Source organism: Ursus americanus, chromosome 20 (assembly GCF_024610735.1).
Source record: "Ursus americanus isolate L20-20 chromosome 20, mUrsAme1.1.p, whole genome shotgun sequence".
In the NCBI taxonomy this organism is placed as follows: Eukaryota; Metazoa; Chordata; class Mammalia; order Carnivora; family Ursidae; genus Ursus; species Ursus americanus.
Genome location: NC_142146.1, coordinates 37488237 through 37502694, shown reverse-complemented (window position 1 = coordinate 37502694; position 14458 = coordinate 37488237). Strand labels below are relative to the sequence as shown.

The following is a 14458-nucleotide window of genomic DNA, read 5'->3' as shown; positions in this document are numbered from 1 at the left end:
TTTCCATCATTTCTCTTCCCCCTCCCATTTTCCAGTTTGAAGCCACTGCTGGCAACGTTGCGATCTCTGGCGCGAGGCCAGGCATGGCAGCACAGATCCCCGAGGCGGCATGGGATTGTGAAACAGTCACCTCCTCCCTGGGTCCAGGAGATACAGGTGACTGGCAGCGCTGTCGGGCAAGCCCATCGGTAGGCCGGATGTACAGCGAGAGGCACAAGGGGTTCTGCACTGTGGAAATGCTGCAAAAACTCTGGCCGGTCACTCAAATGGACACACAAAGAAATCGCCTGGGGAAAACTGGTGGGTGGAAAAGGCAGGAGGAGGGAAGACTATGAAAGGAACTGAGTCCCAGGGAGCTTCTGCCAATTTCACTCCAAAAGGCACTACATTGAAGCTGAAGGACGGTTTCTGGCAGTAGTCAGGTATCCGAATAGTTCCTCTGCTCACCTGTAGGACCGAAAGTATCTGGGGGCGGGGAGGGGGCCAGGGAGCAATCACAGCAATAAGTAAGCTGTCTACACTAAGAAAAATGGTGAAATCCCCCAAACAAACCCAAAACCACTGCAGATAAAAACCCACTATAGGCTGTTTAAAAAATTATGCTTTTAAATATACTGATCTAAAAAAAATCTGAAGAACAGGCTGTTCTGCAGAAGAGCTCGAGTTTCTGCTTGTGCTTTCATTTTAGAAAACAAATGCTCTGAGACTCTGCAGGGGGAGGAGCTTGATTCAAACTCACAGAACATGGCCACCGGGCTTAGAAGCCTGAACACAACAAACAGTACACTCAAGGGACCTTCTGGGAATACACGGCACTTACCTTTCACGACAGTAACTGTCTAGAGACAGATAGAACCTTTTTTTCCTGACCAGTAACATAAATCTAGGCCTCCAAAGGATTTGTTTGCTGAACGCCACAATGACTAATCACCGACTTTTTTTTATCCTCCCTAAGCAAGGGAACCTCATGGGGCGAAGAAATAGGTCATTTTTAATGTAAGGTAGCATCGAGGATCAGAGGTAGGACTCCCATCTCAACTTCATTTAAAAAAAAAAAAAAAAAGGCCTCAAAAAGTATTTCCTAAAATAGAGACGCACAAATCACCTTATCAGAAACTCGTAACAATAAATAGAAAAGAAAGTCTTAAAAATAGATGATTCAAATGTGGCAAAAAGCTCGAGTGATTTCCTGAAAATGTCAAAACCAAAACCAAATATTGAGAATGTTAAATATACAACAAAACAGGGAAAGAGCCTCACTCTGCAGCGCACATTCGTTTAGGAAAACACGGGTTTCCCAGGTAATCAACGGTGCTTCTGTGCACAAACCCAACTCACAGTGTGTAGTGGCTAAAGAAACTCTGGAATCGCTAGACCTCGACAGGAAAAATTTAAAGGTCACGTTCTTTTATTAACCCTATTTAGCACAGCATTCAGGTTAGGCCACTTCTCTAACGTCTGAGTAAAATCCTCTTCAGGGCTTCATGTCACTGCCACTCACTGCTTTTTCCATCTATCCTAGGGTCTTCTGCTTCCTCAAGGTGGTCCTCCCGTTAAAGCAAAGGTGGAACTCCCGTTAGTCCAAGGGAAGGGCAGAACACGCCGCACAAGGTATGGCTCTGCGGCAGGCACCCAGGAAGCAGGTATGACTTTGGCTCCTTGTGAGAGCTGCTTCCACCCACCAGCATAAAGACTGCACGGAGACCTTGAGGAGCCCTGCTCTTCGAGCTTGTGTCAGGGACTTCAAGACCAGAATAAGCCGGTATAAGCAGGGACAGACCAGAATGCTGAGTAGATGGGTTTTTTTCTTTTTTTAAGATTTTATTTATTTATTTTAGTGAGAGAGAGAGTGAGAGTGCACACGTGTGCGCACGAGCAGGAGGAGGGGCAGAGGGAGGAGAGAGAGAATCCTAAGCACACTCCCCACCCAGGGCTCGATCCCACGACCCAAGACCATGGCTTGAGCTAAAATCAAGAGCTGGATGCCCCAACTGACTGAGCCACCCAGGTGCCCCACTGGGTAGATTTTTTAAAAAGGAAATCCTAGAAGCGAATCAACCTTCTAACAGAGCTAATCAGAAATCTCTATGTCTACACGAAAATGCATACGAGTTTGGGGGAGACCGCAATTCCGAATGTGGTGGGTCTCTCTTGCCTGGCAAGATAATAAATTCGACTTTGTTTTTACTGAATTGGTGATCTTATTATCTAATTGTAATCAACTCTACAAATAACCAGAAGTTGTTCTAACACATGAACAGGAAAAATAACACAAACAAAATAGGGCCTAGAAACAATATGCAACTCACAAAGCAGGAAGGAAGTGACAGCTCATATCTATCTCACCTTGCACAAAGCCTGCCTTCATGGATTGCTGAAATAACCCCAGGATGTTCCTCCAGGATTTAAATAGCCACTGGATTTCTCATGAAAATGCAGCATGGGATGAACACATGGCATAAAAGAGGCTAGCAAAACACATGCATACCAGCAAAACACACTTTTGCCAGTGAAAGCTGGGTCTTCCTCTTCATGTTCTTCAGAAAATATTTAATTCCTCTCAAAACTAAATTATTCTATAGCTTAGTAACTTGCACTGAAATAAGAGAGAAAAAGTGCTTTAAAAAATAGGAAGCTGCCTTCTGCCTCTCCCAGTTTAAAAAGACATTTTCTTGACTGCTTTACTTTTTAAAAATTTTTTTAAAGATTTTATTTATTTATTTGACAGAGAGATTACAAGCAGGGGTACTGGCAGGCAGAGGAAGAGGGAGAAGCAGGCTGCCTGCTGAGAAGAGAGCCGATGTGGGGCTCGATCCCAGGACCCTGGGGTCATGACCTAAGCGGAAGGCAGATGCTTAACCTACTGAGCCACCCAGGCGCCCCTCATGACTACTTTAATGGACAAGAATCCAAGTGGTCAACAGGATGGAAGTTTTGCATCATGGTGTCCAACTGCGTTACTAGGGGCCCAGCTGGCATTATGGTCCACTCTCTCCAACAGAACAGCTTCAGCCCCTCTTTAAGCTTTGCTTGCTGACTGCCATCTTCTGCTCTCCTGATCACCTGCCTTAAGACAGGACCCACCTGCTTCTGCAGACAGTGGACTGGACTGGACACTGGACACCAGGTTCTCTTCCCAGTTTGCTACTACCTGTGTGATCTTGAGTAAATCCTATTATGTTTCCTTATCTAGAATGTGAGGAGGTTGGGCTAGTTTATTTCTAAGGTTCTTTCTAGTCACAAAATTTGAAAACCATGATTTCCTCCCTCCCATTTTATCATCTTTTGATTGATTCCCAGCCAGGCTCCATCCTTTGGTAAGAATCCTAATTTTCTCCAAAACAAACAATCTCCCACCCTTAAATTCACACACTTTCCTCAAAAGTGTAGAAGGAAAGCAGAACCCAAAGCCTGGCTGGTACTAGTCTATCTATGAGGAGAGTCGGAAGGAACTCTGAAATCAGGACCCCTGGCAGACCTCAAACGTGGAGTTAACTCTCACCCCACCTTTACACCTGCTTGTCCCAGCACCTCTGCTTTTCTGCTGGAGAGGGAACAGAATTACTGCATCTTAGAGCTAGAAGAAACCCTGGTCATCATTGAGCCAAACCTTCTTTGGTTATAGATGAGGAAACCAAGCCAAGTTACATGCCTTTCATTCCCAAGGTCGCACAGTGGGTCATGGGGACAAGTCCCAGGCCTCCTGGTTGGTCTGCTCTCTCACACCATGGGTTTTATATCTCCCCCAACCTCCTTCTGCAGGGCTCTGGGCTCTTTCTCTCTCCCCATGGCAGCCTTCCTCAGGGCCTCAGAGGGTCATCAACAAACACCTGCTGAGCACCTCTGGGCAATCCCCCAAGGAACTGTTCTAAACTTTCAACAGCACAGTGACTCTGGGAACACTGAGCCTTGCATAGGGACAGTAACAACTATAACAAGACACAAATCAATGGGTCTCATTAGTGTAGAAATCCACTGGTGTTTTCACTTTAAAAGGAAAGCTTGCAGCAGCACATGGACGGTACATAAGGACAGGTGGGGGAGGTTGGGAGGCCCCACGAGTGGGAGATCCTGGTCTGGTACCTGGCACATAGCTGATATTTGTTGAACAACTTCAAGTTTACACATTAGCCCTGCTCCACCTGCTTCTTGTCAAAAACTCTGAGGTTACAAAAATATCAGGGACAAGGGGCTCTGAGCCTCTAAGCTAAAATCAGGAACAGTGATCTATTTCATATTCTCTCTATGTGGCTGGGGAAGCAACATGTGGTACTGAGAGAAGAGGCTGGATTTTGGAGTCAGACCCCAGAGTGTGAAAATCTCATCTGCTGCATTACTGAGCCTCTTTGCCTCAACTTCCACCACACCAGGTTATTTGGATGTTCTCGTAAGATGCCTGAAATAATGCACATAAGGTACAGCATTCGCTTCATCAAAGTTGCTCCGTCTTCTCCCCTTGGGCATGATGGGAATAGACGGGGAAACCTTATTTCTAGGAAGGCTCCAGGTCACTGGCATCCTCCAAAAGAAGCAAACCATCAACAGAATGCCAACAACGTTATCAAAGGACTCGGTATAATTTAAAACAATATATTCCTGTTATCCGATTTTTAAATTATGTACAAGGAGCATAAAGCACAATTCAATATGAACAAGTCAAATAAGTCTTATATTCTCCATGCGTAGCTTAAATGTCTCAATTCTTTCTTGTGAATAAGCAAGAGAGAGCTAGCACTAGGAGGAAAAATAGGATCAATTATTTTCTCATCTATAAAATGAGGTTGGGACAGATGAGCAATGTGTACTGGCCTAAAAATTCTACGATTCCAAGATGCAGACAGGCAGAGAAATGTAATCAAATAGCAGAGATGTTTACCAACCAGAAGACACTGAGTCAGATAGAAAAATGTGTCAAAATATACTTCAACGGCATCACTGGACAATGGTGCTGCCATTAAATATATTATTTGTCACAACACTTAAAGCTACATCGCTTCTGCAAACTCTGGGCACAGGGACAGGGTGTCACCATTTATCCTACAGGAAGAGAAGCTGATCTGCCAGTCACCCGGTACTGCTGTGAAATGTGCTGCAGCCCGAGATGGCCGGGGGCGAGAATCCCGGTATGCCTTGACTATCTGGGGCTCAGCTGTTTTTGTCTTATTACAGATAAAATCCACCAAGGTTAATGATACAAATATAAAACACTGGGGCATAGACTTATCTCCGACAGAAATGGATTTGCAGTCAGCATATCAAGGCTCGGGGGCAAACTAACACTTGTGAATCCTCATCTTGCACTGCCTAAGATTCCCAGGCCCTCCCCCAAATCTACATCCTCAGAATCTCTGGATGGTGGGCCTGGGAACCCACACTTTAATAAATTCCCCAGGTGGATCCCTATCCATATTAAGTTGCCAGTCGATTGAATTATCACGAGATAGATTAGCTACAGCGGGAGGAATGCTCTTTCTATGATAAAATCAACACATTAAAATGAGTCATAAAGATAAGGCTTTGTGTATAGATACATATTACACAGAAATTTACATACCTATACAAGGTTGTAAGGGGAAGGAACTTCCTACTATGGTACAGATCCTGACCAAATTATATATTACTCAATCTTCAAAATAACCTTATTTGAGTTATAGATGGAAAAAGTTAGGCTTAGAGACAGAGTAACTTTTCTGAAGTCACAAGCCTGGAAAATGGCCCGGTGAGGTTGTGAAACTAGATTTATCTGACCCCAGCCTTCTCATTCCATTGTATTAAGCTCATATGCCCATGAAAACACACACGCACACTCTCTCTCTCTTTCTCTCTCACACGTACATACTTCATACGATAGCCATTTAGTAAAAGGCAAACGGATTAAATTATTTAGCAAACCTCTTGCATCAACAGAAATGTAGTTTTTAAAGAACTTATTCTATCAACAGATATTCTTTGGTCTGTCTGCTCACAAAAGAATAAAGTGTATGACTACCACCAAAGCCACATTTAAGGGCTGGAATTTTAGTAATCAGAAGTGTTTTGGGGGCTAGCGAGGGTCAAATTTAACAGTGATTCTTGATTTGTGCAAGCTACAAATTCCTGGAAATGAAACCATTTAATATTCATTCTGCAAGTCATATTACCTCAAAAAGAAAAGCACCAACAACAATGATCTAGCCCTTGTCAATCCAATGGCATCCTGAGCCCAGCACCCCCCACCTGGCCCCAGCGTCTGGCACTTCCGGCTCCCTCCACTGGGAAACCCCTTCTGTGGGCTGCTACAGTCTTATTCTCTTACAGTTCTTCCTCGCTCTCTTGACAGACTTCTCTCTAGGTCCTCCCTAGGCCCTTCCTTCTTTTCTCATAAGGCTCCATCCTCAACCTTTGCCTCCTTCTATTCTCTCTCTAGAAAATCTTTTCTAGAAAATCTTTTCTCCCACCTCCTGACTTTTTCTTGTATCTTAATGACTCCCAAGATAGTTCTAGCTTTCCTCAGCAGCACAAAGCCCCCTGGGGGCTGTCACGACCTCAAACTCAGCACCTCTGAAATGCAGCTCCTTACCCACCTTTGAAGTTTCCCTCACGGGCAGCACTACTGCAGAAATCTCAGTGGCAGCCTTGGCTATTCCTTCACTGAGATGTCAGATTGGGTTCTTTCCTTTGCATCTGTTCCTTTCCCATTTCACTGCTATCACCCATTTCAGGGCTTCCCCTCCCACACTCCCACCTTCCCTTGATGAACTGCGGGAGCCTTCTAACTGGTCTCCCTGTCTCTGGCTTCTGCCCTGCCTTTCCCCTGTGACTGCTCTCCCCAGGAGCTACTCACTAGAGCATGCCCCTGATACACAGCTGTGACACTCCCCTGTTCAAATATATTCAATGACTCTGATCGGTTTAGTACATTCATATTTCCCAGCTGGACATACAAGACCATTATTGTTTGCCACTGAATGTTCTCAGTTTTATTTCCCACTTGATGCCTGGATAGGCCAGTTCTAACTCAATTGCACTCACTACCTTTCCCTGAATATGGTCCATGCTCTCTTGTTCTCCTGCTAGTCTTCCTATCTCAAATGCCTTCTCCCCTCTCTCTCTCTTTTCAAAGATTTATCTCTTTTAAAGATTTTTTATTTATTTGAGAGAGAGACTGCACGAGTGTGTGCATGAGTGGGGATTGGGGGGGTGGTTGGAGAGGAGGGGCAGAGGGAGAGGGAGAAGCAGACTTCCCGCTCACCAGGGAGCCAGACTCGGGGCTCAATCCCTGAGATCATGACCTGAGCAGAAGGTAGACACTTAACCGAATGAGCTACCCAGGTGTCCCTATTTATTTACTTTAAAGTGAGGGAGTTGGGCAGAGGTAGAGGGAGAGAGAATCTCAAGCAGACTTCCCGCTGAGCATGGAGCCTGACATGGGGCTTGATCTCATGACCCTGAGATCATGACCTGAGCCAAAATCAAGAGTTGGATGTTTAACTGACTGAGGCACCCAGGCGCTTCTTCTTCCCATCTCTTTTATGGAAACTCTACATCCTTCAAGGACTTGCTTAAATGCCTTTTCTCAAAAAGAGTCACTTGACTCCTAGAGGTGAAAGAGACCTCTTCCTTTTTGAATTACCAAACTATCTTTTTGGGCATTTACCACACGGTGTTTCTGCATATTTTATTTCCTCATCTACATAACAGGGTCTGAGAGGGAAAGAACCAGATCTTTTTGCTGCTGAATCCTCTGTTTTCTCTGGCACAGTGACGTACTGATGTAGGCACTCAATAAATATTTGCTGTACAACATTTATAGAACGCCTAGAAGTTTACAAAGCACATTCACATTCAACATCTCATTTGTTCTATTTGGAGTTAAGTTTATTACAAGCAGTATTCAAGACTTACAAACTGATTTCTGTTGCTTAATGCAATTATTGGCGCTATCTCTAACTTTGTACTCTGTAAATTAAAGTATCTCTTAAATTGCTTTACCTTTGAACACTTCTAGTCCTGGGTAGCCTACAAAGCTAGAAGAAGAGAGTATTTCAAGTTAAAGATAGCCCCCTTGCCAAACTGCTTTCCTCTATGTCTATTGGTTAAGTGTAAAAATAAAAGACCTCTATAAGCAGGTGACAGTAAGGGCAAAATCACAATTTATAAAGAGAAGAAATTCCTTTCTTTTTTGGGGGGGTAGGAGGGGCAGAGGGAGAGAGAGAATCAAGCAGGCTCCACACCCAGGGTGGAACCCCATGCGGGGTTTGATCTCACAACCCTGAGATCACGACCTAAGTGAAAATTAAGAGTGAGATGCTTAACCAACTGAGCCACCACCCAGGCACCCCAAAAAGAATTCCTTTCTTAAAATTTCAAGAGTTTTACAAAGATCTATATATCCTTTATGGGTCAATCTCGAACTCCCTTGCAGCTGATATTCTAATATGTTAACAACAGCAAATCTCTAACAGTTGGACAAATAATTCCTTGCTAAGAGACTGAACACGATTAATATCATGATTATAAAAATACAGTATGTTTGGTCTTGAATACCCAAGTGCCTTATAGGAGCTTAATATATATTTGTTGAGTGAACAAATCAATGAATTAATTCAGAGAAGACCTTACTATTGTTTATAAGTTTTAGTAGTTGGATGGAAGTATAGGTTAAATTTGAAAAAAATGAAAAATTGCATTGAAAGGCAAGAACTGTGACATGTCAGCTACTCAGGTCTCTTCCTGTAACAGATTCCACACTGACTGCTGGAGAGGCAGGTGAAGGAGGGGTGAACATCAGGCACTGCCCATCTGACTGCCTCTTTGGAGTATAGGCTGCAAACTCCTCGAAGGCCAGCACCTTGCCTTGAACTTTGTGGTCCTAGCATTGTGCTTTGCCTACGGAATGTGCACCACACATACAGTATGAGATACAAAGCCCTCCATGACCTGTCTGCATTTTCACACTTTAATCCTTCACATCTGTTCTTCTTTACCTTGTCGGGGTATTGTGAGGAGTAAAAGAAACAAAACAAAACAAAAAACAAAAAAGCAGCATTTCGCTGGGCTGTCAGCTCTTGTCTACACAAACTGCAAGCATCCTGGGGGTGGGCTCGTCACACGTGTACTCTCAGGGCCTAGCGTGGTGCTCGCCCTACAGCAGCCCCTGAGCTGGCTACATGACTGAGCAACGTAATCCAGGTGTAGTCCTGCCTCAGCCCCAGCCCACTGGGTTACCCTGAAGAGCCATTTAAACTCTCTGGGCCTCAATGATGTCTGTGGCCCTTCCAGTCTGGACAAGCTAGAGATCTACAAAGAGATTTACAGAAGTTCCCACGACAGTCACTGGCAGAACTGGAATGAGAAGCCAGCTGTCCTGAAGCCCTGCTTCACGTACTTCCCCCTTCATGACAGGGGCCTCCTGTCTCCTTAATAACAGTGCACTTAAATGTCACTGTCACTTTGTAATCCCCCAATCTGGTGGATCACTGGCACAAATCATATGCCCCTTGGGAGTCCTTCAGTCCCTCAGAAAAACCCTTTTTTACTTCATACAGATTAAGGAGAGACACAAATTCAGTTACCTCAGTCAGAACACACCAGCACTAACAGTTAGTTTCTTGTGCTTTGGAAGAAATCACTTGGAAATTCTTGGTTCTGAGTCCTCCATCTCCTCCACATCAAGACCTAAAAAAGAAAAAAAGAGAGAAAGAAAGGAAGAAAAAGCATAGTGTCCCATGACTGGCTGCCAGGAGTTGATGTTTCATCAACAACAGTAATTGCAATTAGTATGTGTATTGAACACCTACTCTAAGTCAAGCACGGAGCAAAATACTGACATATGTGACCTCATATAGTATTCACAATATCCCTCTGATGTAGGAGACATTCCCCATTTTACAGGTACACAAAAAGAGGCTCTGAAAGGTCATGGAATCTATTCAAGGTCACTCAGGTAGTTTATGTTAGATCTGAGACTTAAACACAAGTTCAGTTGACTCCAAAGCTTGCGTTATTGACCTGTAAACAAGTGTTTTAAAAACTTTCTGGCAGTGACCTACTGTTTTAAAAAATTACATTATATAAACAAACCCCAAAGTCTCAAAACAACACTTACTCTTACTATATGCAATACACTCTGCTATTTTCTATTCTCTTCTTTTCTATATTGGATTACGTATTCTATATCTATTTAAAAAATTCCCGTAGTAACCCACTAAACTGATTCCACAATCTTCTAACCGGTCCCTACTCTTCTTGGAAAAACACTACACTTACATATAGTACCTCCCGAGAAGTTTCTCTGAAACCACGGACTAAATCCTCCTATGCTTTTTTAGCCACGCGAACCTGACAGGAATAGCTGAGCTTGGTAATTGGGAGAAAAGTCTTTAACCTTTAAAATATGTATAAGGCACCATAACATATATCATCTATAATGGATCCTTAAAAGGAATATTCAATTAGGAACAAAGTCCAGAATGGAATTAGTCACTTACCTACGCAGAGCAGGACTTATAAAGTGGAATCGCGGACACACTAAAATCTCGGGTGATTTATTACACACCCTGCAAAGAAGCAGCTTACAGTGGGCAGTGGTGTTGTACCAACAGAACAGACCTTACTACTTGCAGAAGTTAAGAGGCTGAGATTGCAAACCCCTGGGGGCAGGGCCCTGCCTTTGCACGTCTCATTCAATTCTAGGGGCTTGGTGTTGAACCAAGAAAATCATCAGGTTCCCACTGGGTCGGGGCTGGGGTCCCAGTCGCAGGCCAGAGGAAGGAAGTTGGGACTGTCAGTGCAGTTCCTGAGCCTGCTGGACCTGAGCCCTAAGGTCCCCAGCCCTTGGGTGCGCATTTCTCCCCCCGCGCTCTAGCACAATCGCGCAGTTGGGCCACGGGATGCGGCGCCACCTGCCCGGGTCTGCAGTTGACCCCCTTCCCCCGCTGAGGCGCAGGCCCCCGGCTCCGGGCACCTGCGGCCGCTGGGTCCCTGCAGCAGCTCTGCTTTCCAGCGTTCGCGGAGCTCACAGCCCTGCGCCAGCCTTTACCAGCCAGGTTTCGGGGCTCCCTCCTGCGAAGAGGAGGGGTCAGGCTGGTCGCGCCCGGGGCCCCGCGCCCACAGGCCGCACCTCGCCCACCCAGCCCCGCACCCAGCCCCTGCGAATGGCACTTACAGGGTTCGACTGCTCCAGCGAGAGCGCGTCCCCCCGGGGGTCCATGGCTCTTCCGGACCCGCGAGTCCGGCCGCTGCGCCACACAGCACCGCCCAGAAAATGGACGCCGGCGGCTCGGCTCCGCCGGCCCGGCCCGCCCCCGGCGCGGGGTAGCGGACGCGGCCGGCCTGGGAAGAGGTCGGCCCGACCCTCAGCCTGCGGGCCGGGGCGCCTGGGGGGAACCGCCGCGCGGAGGACGAGGCCTCGGGAGGGCGGCGGCGGGACCGGGGGCGGGGGACGTACGACGGCCCAGCGAGACCCAGACCGTACCTGGTGCGACGACGGGGTGGGCGCTGGGGGGTAGGAACCTACGACGGCCCCGCGGGGGCTCCGGACTCCACCAGAGGGGCAGTGGCCTCCGCCCCCTTCTCGAGGGAGAACGCAGGAAGAACCTGCCCTAAGGACAACCTAGTTTGGGGGGCTAGCGGCCACTGTAAACTATCAGAACAAGGCCTGGGGCGGCAGAAGGGTCCCTGGGTTCCAGATCCAGATCTCAGAGGGCATCCAAACCCTGCACATTTCAGAGAGGCAGGATTCGGAGAAAGTCAAGTGCAGTTTTAATGTAATCAATTCTCAGGAATCATGTGTCACCTGTGCTTTCCCATGGCTGTCAGGGGAGGCCTAGATCGATTTTCCCAACACGGTATAAAAAAGCATTTCACGCAAAAGACCCAGTCCTCTTCCTCAAATAAAGGGTGCTGACTGCCTGCTAGGATCTTTCTTCCAAGATTCAGGGACTGCTCATTGAAAGTATTTACTGAGGCCTGACACAAGCTCGCCTTGTGGAGCTATCGGTCTCATGCACTAACGTGCAGGTTTTCTTTGCTCGTTTTTTACAAAACCATCCGTGTTCCCCGCATTTTGGTGGTATGAGTCTGATTGCAAAATTTTCTTGAGCAAAGATTTACTCCTAGGTTACAACTTAAAAGGATAATAAGCCTGTCATCCTGTTTTTAGTTTGGAATTCAATGTTTGCCATTCTGCATCTCAGTTCCCAACCATATTTTAAGAACCCCATCATCTTGAAGACTAAAGTAGATTACAATATTACATACACAGCTAGCGAAACATTTTAAATAATCAAGGAAAAATATATTGACTTAAAGTCAAATTAAAGAATTATGTAATTAAAAAATATAGGCAGGGTTTTTAAAGGCTGGCAGTTTGAGCAACATGCACACACATGTACACTGCAGTTCCCAAACTTCTCAAAGCCAAGCACCCTCTAGTCTTTCTCAGTAGGCCACATGTTTAGAAAGATCTATTCCACTAAATGGTGTTTATTAACTAATGATTCATCTTCCCACTTCAAAAACAACCCTACAATGTTTTTGTGTAAGTAACCGCCAATCAGAGCTCCTACAAAACTTTAGCCAATCCACAGTCAATAAGTAGATTCCAACCTAAAGAAACCTGTGGTCTGATTGCAAGTTTATGTGTCTCCGCTGAGGCTTTTTGGAAACTGTGAAAACCATTTGGAGACCTCCAAGAAAATTGAGGCACACAAATTAGGAACCAGAGGTTGGATAGGGCCGGTATGAGGCATGACACTCTGTGCTTCCCTGAAGTTGGAAGGCGGGAAGTGGTGGTAAGCAAGGGAGTTTGGCGTTCGGATTCTGCCCAGCTGGGTTTAAAGCCCCGCTCTGTCACAGAGACACTCGCTGTGTAATTCTAGGCAAGTTACTTAACCTCTCTGAGCCTCAGCTTCCTCACCCATAAAATGAGGCTTATTTTCATATTACACTTACCTTGTAGGGCTTTTTAATAATTAAATGGGATCACACATGCAAAGTATCTCCAAAAGTGCCTGGCGCATAGTAAGTACCCTATAAGTATAAACTGCTGTGGCTGCTGGTGGAAGGCAATTACTCAGAGCTCTAAGTTCCTACCATCCACACAGTAAGAATCATAGCTACAAATGTAAAACAACATTTATACCCTAGACATTTTCCGTGGGTAAGCTGCCAGGGTCACATGGTGAGTGACAAAAAGGGATTTAAACACAGGTCTGTGTCCACAGTCCACTTTCTATGCTGCTCACATGTTCCAGGTGGTACCCTGATTAGATGCTGTCAACAGCTTGTTAAGGGTGAAATCGGCTCTGGCTTTCCTAAGAGGCTTAGCAAGTGAATGGCTCCTTACATCCATTTGGGAATTCACAAACAGTGGCATTTCTTTCTCATTAGAGCCAAATGCTTCTCCAGAAGCAAGCAGATTTCCCCAAATTGTTATTAATAACTAAAATATCATGGCAACAGTTTTAAACACCACAGCCGAAAACTTACATAATCAGCCTGTCCTTCAAAATTTTCCACCCTTCCTCATAACCAGTCTCAGAGTCTCTCTCTTAATCATTCTTCTGAGTATGGGGAACTATCTGGAAATTTCCAGGAACATCCCAACTTGTCATAATTTTATGCTTTTCTGTAAAGGTTTATTCTTTCCAAAACAACTAAATGGGATTTATTTTTCTAAATTTTTATACCTTTCAGTTCAATACATTTGCAAATCAGAAAAAAAAAAAATCCTATGACTTTCAAGATCCTTTCCTCTGATATATCCACCAGTTCTTCCACATCTCCACAGCATGGCTCCTGGTCCTTTCCCAGTGGCCTTTCCCAGGAGGTTTTCCTCCTTTTCTATCTCATTTCCTTTAATCCCCACTTGATTGCTGCTAGGCCACAACTACATGCTTGCACTTTCTGATTTAGGACTGTTGGTCATTGTAACATTTACTGCCCCTGGCCTCTTCTTAAGGTTTCAATATTATCATAATGTATAAAAAGACTAAAGTCTGTCTCTTTTTTTTTTTTTTAAGATTTTATTTATTTATTTGACAGAGACCGCCAGCGAGAGAGGGAACACAAGCAGGGGGAGTGGGGGAGGAAGAAGCAGGCTCCTAGCGGAGGAGCCCGATGTGGGGCTCGATCCCAGAACACCAGGATCACGCCCTGAGCCGAAGGCAGATGCTTAACGACTGCGCCACCCAGGCGCCCCTCTGTCTCTTTTTAAAAACCCACTTCCTTCCTTAGTTTGCCACCATGGGTTGGGAATCTCTAACTCATTCTGTCTCCCATGTTTGTAGCGCTCTGTTAATTTGTTGTTTTACCTCTCTTCTCTCTTTCCCTTGTCCTGGGCACCAACCAAATTTCTATCCCTTGGCCTCCCTTTATGTTGCTGCTTATCTCTTTCCCTTCGAGCATTTTAAGAAAATCTGTGTCTGAATCCTCATCTCTGCTCCCCACCACATTCCTGAAAGGCCTACTGTGATGG

General features: G+C 45.4%; 1 protein-coding gene across 9 annotated transcripts in view; it reads right to left on the bottom strand.

The window, feature by feature from the left end:
* ZBTB38 (zinc finger and BTB domain containing 38) overlaps nt 1–14458 on the bottom strand; it is a 145969-nt gene that overhangs the window by 47239 nt on the left and 84272 nt on the right. For 6 of the 9 annotated variants that reach the window (XR_015727883.1, XM_045791891.2, XM_045791889.2 and 3 more), the window contains one exon: nt 9555–9657. The gene's annotated coding sequence lies outside the window, so the exon portion shown is untranslated. Of the gene's footprint in view, nt 1–9554; nt 9658–10469; nt 11098–11146; nt 11372–11455; nt 13992–14458 lie in introns of those variants that run through there. The other 3 variants (XM_087870240.1, XM_045791888.2, XM_045791892.2) reach the window with 3 other exon arrangements.